We start from the raw sequence: 13,339 nt of genomic DNA, 5'->3' as shown, positions 1-13,339 counted from the left end.
GATTATTTTACAGATCTCCTTATACTACGTTTCTGGACTTGGGAACATTTCAGTTGTGTTGCTGTCTATGCAGGGTCAGACAGCTCTCAGATTCCATCAAAAATATCTTAATTTGTGTTCCGAAGAAGAACGAAGGTCCTACGGGTTTGAAACGACACGAGGGTGAGTAATTAATGACAGAATTTTCATTTTTGGGTGAACTAACCCTTTAACCCTATAGTAAGTACATGCAGTTAATTAATATTAATCAGTACTTACTAACTACTCTGTAACAACATCACCATGTTTTTTCTTTCTTCACCAGGAGTGATAAACAAAATATTAAAATAATAAGAAAGTACATGCATATTTTATTTGTCTCTAGCAGTTCATGGTGATACTGTGCTAATAAATTAAGGTTATGAATTACCTTCTAACTTCCAGATTTATTCCATAGGAAGAATAAGATTAAGTTGTTGCTAACTTAGGTAGCAGAATACAGCTACCAAGCTTTGAGTCTGGACAGAACAATAACATGTCAATTCTACGTCCAAAGACGAAATGTGACACAACCCAGATACCTGAGGACGCAGCGACCGGCCCCGTCAACAGCCCAATCACTGGGCAATTTAAAGCTTTACATCACAATTCATGCCAATGAAACGCCATGTCAGAAATAATTGTGTTCAACAAAAATAAACAGAATAAATAAAGGATGAATGAAAGGTTGGCTCACAGCACTAATTGACATCTTGTGTGCTTTATCGTGAGTGTGGACACCTCAGACCCGGTCCATAATACCTCAGTTCATTACATGAGGTGTGAGAACACAAAGCAGGCATTCACTGCAGGCCAACAGACACAGACTCGCAGGAGTTCGGAGGGGGGGATATGAAACACAGCAGCCGTCGGCTGTTTCTCTTGTAATTGTCCCAAAGGCTGCTGCAAGTTTTCACCCCATCATAGACCCCCTCTCTGTCCCTCTGCACAACCATCCAGCCTGGCCTGCCAAACCATTGGAAAAAGAAACCCATGCCTCAAAAGACTAGCCGCTGTGGGCAGGGGTGCTGGGCATTCAGTGCTACATCAAATGCAGCCTTTTGTGCATTGTTATAGAAGACAATGAAGGGGATATTTATCAAAATAATAATCTGAGAGGGAAAAACCTCTACTTAACAATTAGAACTCCCTCGCACTGAAAGCGTATACTTTGTTTTGACAAGCGTAGCCATGGCTGGTGCCACAAGAGAATAAACACACTGCTAAATGGCTAATATAATTGAAATATATAAAAATAAACTATTTATAATAATAAATCAAAACATACATTTTTACAAACCATACTAAATGAATTGAAAAGGAAAACATTGTAGGGTACATTTATTTTTAGAGAGCCAAGAATTTGATAGAAGTTTAGCTTGTGTAGTTATTAAGAAATACACTAGTACTTATTGTGGAAATAACATCATTTGAAAGAATATAAATAAGTGTGAACTGAATGTAATGTTTTTGGACACTTAACTGACACTTGAATGTTATTTACAGTTACATGAAAATAGTAGTAATAATAATAATAATAAAAGTTTAATTCATAAAGTGATTTTCCAGAGCTCAAAGCACTCACAAATCAAAACATTAACACAATAGAAACAGAAAAATACAAGAAACAATACAGTATACATATCAAACACCACAGACAATCATTGGAATCAAATATATAATCCAGAGTGAGAAATATGCAATTATCTGACCAAAAGTCCATGCAGCAGGAACAGTATTAAATGTATTCTATGAAAATGTATTATAGTTTAAATTTATATTAAATCCAGTTAGTTAACAGTACTTTTTTGACCCAGTTAAGTTTATGATGTGCATTTTTTTCTATAATTACGTCTATAGTCTTTGAAATGCAGTTAATGTGTACTGCCAAATGTACTGAAGCTAAAATATACTTTAATGTAATTTCTATTGAAACTTTTATTTAAAGGTGACATATCATGAAAATCTGACTTTTCCAGGGTTTAAGTGCTATAATCAGATCCCTGGTGCATCTACCAACCAAGGAAACATGAAAAAGATTAACCCAGTAACTTTGTTTTAGTAAGCCTTTTTCTGCTAGCGTCTGACAAAACGAGCGTGTCTGATTTCGCTCCCCTAGTGATGTTGCAAAGGGATCTCATTATAATATTACCGCCCCTTAATCTGTAAATTTCCACCCATTTTGATTTCACAAACGACAACGGTGTACCAGCTCTAATGCCATGGCGAAAGTTTGAGCAAAACATGCTAACTGTTCTGCCTTTGGCTGCAGAGACGAGCACAGAACACTGTTTAGAGTCCCAGCCTCAGAGGAGACCAGAGAGCAGTGGATTTATTGATTACTGTATATTGTTGCTGCCACACAGATCTAAAAAAAAACATTCAGTTTATTTCCCAGCTGTTTACCTTCACAGACATAACCAACTGTTTTCGTAACTCGTGTGTTTTTAACGTAAACTTGTGTGTGAATGAGAACTTAGTTTAGTACTCGCATGCTGTGACAGCCGCTTTCTGTCCGTGCGCTTCGGATGTGCGCACTCAGAAAACCGTATATCAGAAGTTTAAACTAATATGGTTTAAAACGCATGATTTCAACTCGATAAACATGATAATCAGAACCAAAACAGATGTTTTTTAGCAGGTAAGAGCTGTAATGATGCAGCTCTATTCTGAAAAAGGGGGCGGGGAGCAGCAGCTCATTTGCATTTAAAGAGACAGGCCCGAAAAACAGTGTTTCTGTTTCCAATCTGTGGGGTATTTTGAACTGACACTTCACAGACACATTCTGGGGACACCAGAGACTTATATTACATATTGTAAAAAGGGGCATAATATGTCTCCTTTAAATATACTTGTAATTGCACATGATTGGGATGATGCACACGATGTAATGATGAACTTAGAATTTATAACATTTAAATATTTAGTGTAACATCAAATAACAAACTACAGTTACATATATACTACTTTAGTATGTTATTCCACACAACATTTTGTTAAGTGTACTTAAGTGTGTTAAGAAACATGAAAGTGTACTCCTTAAGTGGGCTTTTATTTTATTAATATAAATGTAATTTCATTTTTGTACATTTCATTTAGAATCATATTATCTGTAAGTATAGTACATATATCACCAATTCAATTATTACAAATATTTAAACGCACTTTACAAAAAAAAAAAGATCTGCTAAAGTGCATTTTGTTTTCTTTCACAAGTGTTGGTTGGCAGCTCACTAGGGTTTTTTTTTTAACCTAACTATTATGCTTTAACAAAACCCATGGACTAACCAGGTTAGCTTATAACCAGGATTATCAGTCAAAGAAATATATACTGAAACACGCACACAATAACATAGTCCTGAGTCACATACTACTGTATATACAGTATAAAGGCTATCACTCATAAAGCGCTTACGTTTCCATTGCCTCCGGACTAGCATTCCATCAAATAAGAGAATGAATGATGGAAAGAAAAAGAGAGAATACCCACATCCCTCTCATCCTAAACCTCAAATCCAGTAAATGAAACATGTTTCAAAAGTCTCTTTTATTCAGCTCAGAGCTCAGGCTTGACCTCCACCGTGAATATCTGCTGTGCTATGTAGTGAAATCTGTAAGTAATTATGTCACAGCTCAGAGAAGAACAGGTCATTTGTAAGCTACCCACGAGCAAAGGAGTTCAAGCGTTCAAAACAAGACCGATTCAGACCTGCTCTCCTCATTCATAATCACACTCAACTGAACGCAAACAGAGCGAGGGATACTATCTCAAATAAAACACTGCGGTGAGCTGGCCTGAAATAGCATGTCCTGCATGTGAATGTCTTATTCTCTCTGTTGCACTAAAGTGAAATAAGGACACTCAAAAATCAATCCAAGATTGAACCATATTAGATAACTTAAACCAGATCACTGCAGAGAAAGATAAACTTGTTGATGTTTCAGGATTTGCTTGTTATACTCTGACATTGCCCTGATTAATATTTAAAGGAAGGTACTGTCGGCACAAATTCTGGTTTTGAACGGAAACTTTTCATTAAGATGCATTTTAGTAGCATCTAGTGCCTGTTCTTAAATTTTATATATATTTTGATTTACATATTTACTTTTGATATTTTGAAGAGCATATTGGCAATCAGTTTATTTGGACACTGAAAGACAAATGATCAACAAATTAAAACACCATCTGTATTTGACTTTCTGTACTAAAAGTGTGTGTACAATATAGGGCCATTCGCACGTCTTAATTAAATGTACAGTACTAAAGTACTGGGACGATTTTGCGCGAATGGTAACACTTTATTTCAATAGTCCACTTTAGACATTCTATTAACAGTAAGTAAAAGGGTTGCATTCGCACCAAGAGTGTGTACTAAGAAGTGACGTAAGCCGGACGACAACGTCGTCATTTGTGCGCGGCGTTCAACAACAGAAACAAAGAAGAACAACATTAACAACAGGAGGATGAAGGACGCTGTGACCGGAGCTGTGTTTTTGTTGTGTCTCGTGGGTTTCACAATAATGGACATGGAATGTCGACGTATTCGTAAAGCGATTGAAAGAACGGAAAGGAGGACTAAGAATCTCCAACGACAACTGGCAGTGCTACATTTGCTACAAGTGCCTGCACTTCAGCGTCCGTCCATCTATCGCTGTTCTCCATACTTGCGAAATAAGTTGACACAATGTTTACAGTATGTTTACACTGCGTTTTAATTCATGGCGGGTGAGGGCATTTTCGTACGCGTTTGGCCAATCAATGTCTACTTACGTCACGATTAGTACCAGTTGTGCTGGTTAGACCCTGCTCCGGAGTAGGAGCTAATTTGGTTCTCAAAAAAGGCAGTCCGGTACTAAAATTGCACCCAGTTCCGGCGGTGCGAAAATGCCAAAAAGTGGGTAGTTCCACAATTAGTTCTGGTACTATGAAAAGGTCCCCGCGGTGCGAAAGGCCCTTATGTGACAAAGGCGGCTCTTTGTCAGTCATCTCTGGGGCCCTCGAGATCTCATCATGATCACTTAAAGCATGCTGAGACATGTGTTGTTATTACCAAGTGCTAAGATGACATTTGGTCTTTAAGTAATTCATAAGATGCTTCATATTTAATGGTTTCTGCCACCATCTCTCAAGCACAGACATCTGAAGAGCCATTGATGACACTCCAATGAGAAGAACTGCAGCCAACCTCACCTGGACAAAAGTCATGTTAATTGGAAATATGTTCTCTGGATATATATGGCATCCTCGCGTGTTTACACAGGATTATATGAAAATCTCTGATAAAGAGCTCTGTCACAAACATACATCCACACACCCACACTCAGAGTTGCTGAATGAATGAAGGATGAGATGAAAGGGTTTGTACACTGGAAACAGAGATAGAGCTCTTGAATAGCACAGCTCTTGTGAAAAACAAGTACACTTTAGCACACTTAAAAAGAGATTTAAAATAGTTTTAACCCTTGTGCGGTCTTCGGTCACTTCTGACTGTAGAATTTTACATTTTGAATTTTTTTTAAATCATAGCTTCACCAGAATGGTATGGAACTTGGTGACTTTTATGGCACTTGGTATGTGAACACAAAAAACACAGAAATAAAAATACTGAACATTTTTGTGTGTACAATCTACAAATTCCCCATAATGCAGAACAAATTGCACAGCAATGAAGGGGTGAAACTCTAAAACATCTAGAATGCAAAATCAACACACCAACTCTCTCTCACTCACACACACACACACACACACCCACACATATGAACTGGTGTGACTGTATCACTGCAACTATGTAAAATAAAATCAAAAATTCAACTACAATGCAGTAAAAAAGTGGACAGCAAGGAAGGGGTTACACTCTAAAACATCAAGAGTGTAAAACAGATACATCCACTCACACACACTACTTACACACACTCACAGACACACACATACAGAACTATACATACTCAAATGAATTGGTATGGCTATAACCATATAGCCAAAATGAGTCAGAAGACTGAAATAAGAGGTTAAAATCAGATCAGACCCAGAACGATTAAGCTCTGATAAAGCATTCCTGTTCATTTTTGTTACATTTTTATAGAATTGTAATGTTTTTGTGTAACAAAATGCTTTCTGTGTTCAGGTTTGAATGTAGTAATGCAAAAACCTACACTTCAAATCAACATTTAAAACTAAAAATGTAAACCTTGACAAAAAGTAGTCTTTGAGAATGCCTTAACATACATTTAAATCCACAACCTAATAAAAGTAAACAATTATGTATAAAAACAACTAGGGAATTCACAAGCCTCTCTATAGAGTTCTATACAAGAATCTAGTGGTTACACCATGAAATTACAGGTTTTTCTTTTTCTTTTTTTGCTCTCAACAGGAGGTGCTTTTCTGCATTAAAAAATTGATTTGAAAGGCCTAGTCTCTATTTTAATCAGAAATACTGCATTAATTGAAAAATAATTTTAAAGAATTAGAAATGCTGTATACATCCTTTATCCTTTATGTATTTAATCCCATTTTATTAACCCATGTCTTTGCTGCTGACCTTCAATGAACCAATTCAAATGAAAGAAACAAAAATGACTTTAGATAAACATAACATTTGTTTCATTTTTTTAATAGCTGAAGAGTGATGAACTTGTGGCCTATTCAAGTTTCTCCTGTGGCCTATTCTTCATGCAATCCAGAATAGCAGCACAGCTGGAAGGTGAGTTTATGTGAATTTACATTTTCTTTTGCATTTGCCAAAAATATAACTTTTTTATATTAAAAACAAAAAAGCAAGCCCAGCCCAGATGACATAAAGGACCACAAAAGTAACATAATGCATTACTTTCCATAAAAAAAAAAAAACCGCAATTAGTTACTTTTTTAGGAAGTAACGCAATATTGTAATGCAGACTTTTTTAAGTAACTTTTCCAACACAGTACTAAAATGAGTGAAAGAATGAATGAATGAATGATTAAACATTCAAATCAAAAAATTCTTTGAGGGTTAGGGGCAGGGTGAAAATATAATTTAATATAAAAACAATTGATGTCAATGGAAAGTCCCCACCATGATTTGGTCTGGAAAAGTGGACACAGAGGAATTGTGTTCAGCACAATAAGGAACATCACTGGCCATGAAGAGATAAATACACTACTGTCAGACAGACCCAGACCAACATCTGTGTAAAGTGTGTGTGTGTGTGAGTTCTTGTGAGTGCAAAAATGCTCTGGAATGCATTGGCAGTTTTTCATGCTCTTTCATTTCAGTGTCCCTCATTCCATTTGATTTTGTTATTTTGTTTCAGTTTAGGTAGACAGTTGCACAAATATCCTTATCTTCAAAAACATTCTGTAACATGAACAACTAAGTTACAATGGGTCTCATTTTATATGAATGCCAAGGGTCAAGTAGGGGCCAACAAAGGAGACAGAAAGCGAGTGCAATGAAAGTGCGAAGCCAGTGATGACCACATGTCAGAGAAACCTAAAAATATGACTAACATATTAACTTACAGCAGCTCTAAACATAGGTCTCATCACCGAGGCATTTTCAATAGGCACATGGGAGTCTGGACATGTGAACGGCAATAGCGACTCATACCAGACCAGCAAACCACATGGTGATCTCACATACAGAGCAAAACACTATAAGAATCTGAAGGGTAAAAATATACAAATATACCAAATATAAGCTATGAATCTATGTGGATTCAGCATTCCTGAGTATACTGATTTCTAAGCAGGCTAAAGCATCTAACTTGTCTTGAACCACACTATGGAGAGTAAGATGTAAAAAAGACGTATGGCTTGTTGAGAATGGGTGCTATTAGTTTTCTAAGCAATCAGACAAATAGCAAAACAATCAAGCATTTTAACAAAATCCCATATACTTGCAGTGATGGACCCAAGACTTACATCAACCTAGACCAACATAATATCAGCCTTTGACTTGCAAGAACCACAGAGCTGCTCTCTTGCCTGGAAAAGCACCACTTCATCACTTCATTTTTCTTGATCAGCTTCAAATCTGAAGAACAATCTCACCTGGCTGTCATATTGTCTCTCTGATGAATTTTCTATACTTCTTCATTAATAGAGTATCTCTTTCTTTACTTTTCCTATTACTATTGTTAAATCGAGTTTAATTACCATGTCCATTTTTCTCTTTCCATCTTTCTCTCTTTTCACTCCCTCGCTTCCTAGGTCTCATGCAAAGATGTCTGGGCCAAACCTCTGAACCACATAAGCGGGAAATTGCAGTTTGTTTTAAGTAAATTTGCACATGTAATGATATCTCTATGTTAGGTCTGACAGCGTGCAGCAGAGTGTAATTATTGTTTGAGGTTTGCGGAATATATTCCCATTAGGGTGATCACTTCAAATCTTGGGGCCCAGGACAACATTTTTATGAGACAAGTTATACCATAGAGCACATCAGTGGGACCCCCTTGCTCCTGAGAACAGCTCTTATTCATTCAGAGGGCCATACAAATGAGGAATAACTCTTATGAAAAAGAAGCACTTTAAGTACACTTAAGTGGCCTATTTATTTAATTAATATTATATTATCTGCAAGTACAGTTTTTTTTATATACTTTTAAGATTTGATGTACACTACAAGTGCATGTTCATTATAATTAGTGCAGAAAACAAAGCAATTCACCTTATTCCAAGGCATCTGTTGAAATGTTCAGCCGAATTACTTGTAGTGTAATTTGTATTGCAGACATGCACATAAAATGTATTTTATTTGCATATTAGCTGAGAACCTGGCAGTAGGCAATTGTATATACAAAATATACAAAAATGTTGTATAGCAAAAACAGGCACGAGAAGACAAACAAATAGACACAGGCATAAATAGAAAGAAAATATTATCCAGGTTTAAATTACAGTTGTTCCAAGACTTCACTACTGGTTATAGATTAAACCAAAGTTTACCATCCTGGAATATTTTTAACTCATGTAAACAGTCTGACCACAGAAACAATGAACGCATCTATCTTCCAGATGTATCTGTCCTTATAAAACTCATCAAATTATGCTTAATACTCAACCTTCTTAAAGTAAACAGAAGTAAATCAAAAAAAGTCTTGTTGACTTTGGTTTGCTCTCGTTGTAAGATGACAATGGCGGTCAGTGGTTGTGGTGGTCAGAGTGTCTAGAGCTGAATTCGATAAGCTACATTTATTTCTTTATTATAATACTGGGGCATGACAAATGTGCGCATTAGGAGAGAAGGGGAGAATGAGAGAGAAACATGCCAGTGTTTGAGGTTTGTGTTTCCTTTGGCCTCCTCTATGGAATTCACTTATTTGTGGAAATGTTAAGAATTCAAGTAATGGGCTCTACTAAATAGTCAAACACAGAAAAATAAATGCAACGCTTAGCAGTATGAGGAACCATGACAACTAGACATTCTCTCTATAACACAATGTACAATACACATGTACAATGATTTTCAATATGATTTTCATCATTTTCAGATATGTTTCAGCACTGTTGCTTGCAATTTATGGTTGTACTGAAATAATGACAAAAAAGATTCTTGTTATAAATATATATATGGCAACTGAACAAACTCATTTCATTTACAGTATATATACTTTATATCTACCATATCATTTATACACATACATATATATATATATATATATATATATATATATATATACAGTGTTGGGGGAAACGCATTACAAGTAATGCAAGTTACGTAATCAGATTACTTTTTTCAAGTAACTAGTAAAGTAACGCATTACTTTTTCATTTACAAGAAAATATCTGAGTTACTTTTTCAAATAAGTATCGCCAGTTACTTTGTTTCCCATTTATTGACTCACAAGTCTCATGTCCCCATGTCGAGAGAAATCGGAAGTACAGAGGCGTTGGGTGCGCTGTGATGTTACTGTAGCTCTAGACTGAATGTGAACATGCATTAATTCATCTCACTCGCAAAAAACAGATTCAGTATTCATCAAAATGAATTAAAACAGTGAAATGCAAACTCAGAATATGACGCAAACCTGCAATAATTAAATATGTTAAATAAACACAAATAAGCTTTATGTATTTAATCCCATTTTATTAACCAGTGTCTTTGCTGCTGACCTTTGATGATCCAGTTCAGCCATACTAATAAGCAAAAATGACTTTAGATAAACTAACATTTGTGCTTCATTGTTTTTTTTATTGCTAAGGAGTGTTGAACATTCTTCTCCTGCTTTCTACTGTACAGATGTGAATTTACTTTTCCTTCAGCCTGAGGCTTATTCCTTTCACTTTTGGTGTGAAAGGGCTTTTACATTTGCTAAAAATAGAACTTTTTACATTAAAAACAAACAAGCAAGCCCTGGTCAGATTTAAAAATTAACGCAAAAGTAACGTAACGCATTACTTTCCATAAAAAGTAACTAACGTAATTAGTTACCTTTTTAGGGAGTAACGCAATATTGTAATGCATTACTTTTAAAAGTAACTTTCCCCAACACTGTGTGTGTATATATATATATATAGTATATAACATAATGTTTTGATTGTGTAAAATAGGTTCTATTAAGAAAATAAAATCTTAAGAGTATATTTTAACCTTGGCACATGTCATTTAAACTAGATTTTGTGTCCATGTTACATATATTGCATGTACTTACTACATAGTAATAACAGAAAATTAGGCATAATAACAAGCAACTATCCCTAAACCAAACCCTAATCCTAACCACATAGTAAGTACATTGTTAATTGATATTTCTCAGCATTGTACAGTGGTTTTAAGTTCACAAGGATTGCACACTGCAACAAGACACCTTTAAATAAAGTATAGCCGAAATATCTTTTCATCAGCCTTGTTTGTCATTGACGTGTAAAGTCATAATCAGTGGTTTACTATTTCCCCAAATGCTTCCTCGGCTCTTGGCCCGCTCAATTGAAAACACACAAGTGGAAAAAGTCAAGTTATCAGCTGAAGATTCGTGAGCAGGAATTTTTACACTCTTCCACCCTGTGAAGCGAAGCCAGATCATGTCTCAAACATGACTTCCACCAACCACCCGCACAAGCGCTAAAAGTGTGCATGTGTTTATGGTTTTTGCACATTTGAGAGTGTGTGCTGCGACAGTAAATATTTAGTGTCTATACAAGTAGGTGTGAATGTGTGTTTGAGGGGGTGTGTGTTTTCTGAATAGGGTGGCGGCTTTCTTTGAGTGACTTGATCAACATTTTCCATTAAGGACCAAGAGACGGTCTTTGTAAGAGTATCTGAGTTTCATACTGACAGACCAGCCTGGGAAAAACATGTTCAGAGATCTTCTGTGGAGTTCCAGCTGTCACTGCGGCAGCCACAGATGTCTCTCTGGATATGTAGTCTATAGTAGCAATCATGGAGCATCTTGGATTTCCTACACAGAAGTGTGGATCTCAGCACTCTTGTCTTCTAGCATATTTCATAGGGCATGGCCTCATTAACCCTAATCAAAAACTAATCTCTCAGTGCATGCCAGCATTAAAAAGTTAACCTATTTGTGTATGATCTCTCATTACTGGTGCACTGTAAGGTAAAACTAAAAATAAACTAGACTTTAATGTAGCACATGTCAGGAAATACCTGACATGATAAAAGCTTCAAAGGTTGAAATTAATTTTCTTGACAAATTTAATGAATGTTTTTTTAAGTAACAAATGTTTTGGTAACACTTTATATTATGGTTCCATTCAATAACATTAGTTAATGTATAACAATGAACAACTATTTATTAATCTATCTTAATATTATTTCATAAATATAATTATTGTTCATTGTCCTTATTTCTTAACATTAACTGTTAATTTAACTTATGAAAAAGTATTAGTACATGCAGAAATTAACATTACCTATAACCTACAATAAATGCTTAAAAGTGTTTTTCTTCTTCTTCTTAATATTATTTTGCAGTTAATGTATTAGGTATCATGAACTAAAAATGAACAATGATTTACTAATCTAGCTTAATATTAATTCATAAATACATTTATTATTGATATTTCTTTAATACATTTAATTTAACTTTTCTTTTTTGGACCAAGATTAGAGTGAGAAGAGCTACAATCCACAGAATAAATATAATATAATTAGTGCTGTCAAATGATTAATCGCATCCAAAATAAAAGTTTTTGTTTACTTAATGTATGTGGACTGTGTATATTTATTATGTATATATAAATACACACACACACACATGCATATATTTCAGAAAAAATATGTTATTTTTTAAATATTAAATATATTTATAATTTAAATTATATGAATATAAATAGACATGTAAATATTTTCAAAATATATACTGCATGTATATATACATAATAAATAGAAACAGAACAAACACATATTATGCAACAAGCTTTTAACATGTTGTTAATCAATATTACACAGCACTTGATTGTACAGTGATTGTTCACTGCAACATGACACCTTTAAATAAAGTATAACCGAAATATCTTTTCATCAGCCTTGTTTGTCATTGACGTGTAAAGTCATAATCAGTGGTTTACTATTTCCCCAAATGCTTCCTCGGCTCTTGGCCCGCTCAATTGAAAACACACAAGTGGAAAAAGTCAAGTTATCAGCTGAAGATTCGTGAGCAGGAATTTTTACGCTCTTCCATCCTGTGAAGCAAAGCCAGACCATGTCTCAAACATGACTTCCAAATTGCCGTCACTGTCACTTTGATCTTGCACAGCAACACAAGCGCTAAAAGTGTGCATGTGTTTATGGTTTTTGCACATTTGAGAGTGTGTGCTGCGACAGTAAATATTTAGTGTCTATACAAGTAGGTGTGAATGTGTGTTTGAGGGTGTGTGTGTTTTCCGAAGAGGATGGCGGTGTTCTTTGGGTGATTTGATCAACAATTTCCATTAAGGACCAAGAGACGGTCTTTGTAAGAGTATCTGAGTTTCATACTGACAGACCAGCCTGGGAAAAACATGTTCAGAGATCTTCTGTGGAGTTCCAGCTGTCACTGCGGCAGCCACAGATGTCTCTCTGGATATGTAGTCTATAGTAGCAATCATGGAGCATCTTGGATTTCCTACACAGAAGTGTGGATCTCAGCACTCTTGTCTTCTAGCATATTTCATAGGGCATGGCCTCATTAACCCTAATCAAAAACTAATCTCTCAGTGCATGCCAGCATTAAAAAGTTAACCTATTTGTGTATGATCTCTCATTACTGGTGCACTGTAAGGTAAAACTAAAAATAAACTAGACTTTAATGTAGCACATGTCAGGAAATACCTGACATGATAAAAGCTTCAAAGGTTGAAATTAATTTTCTTGACAAATTTAATGAATGTTTTTTTAAG

Source organism: Sinocyclocheilus grahami, unplaced genomic scaffold, assembly GCF_001515645.1.
Source record: "Sinocyclocheilus grahami isolate Dianchi unplaced genomic scaffold, SAMN03320097.WGS_v1.1 scaffold877.1, whole genome shotgun sequence".
NCBI lineage: Eukaryota > Metazoa > Chordata > Actinopteri > Cypriniformes > Cyprinidae > Sinocyclocheilus > Sinocyclocheilus grahami.
The sequence above is the reverse complement of the archived record's forward strand: the minus strand, read 5'-3'. Positions refer to the sequence as shown.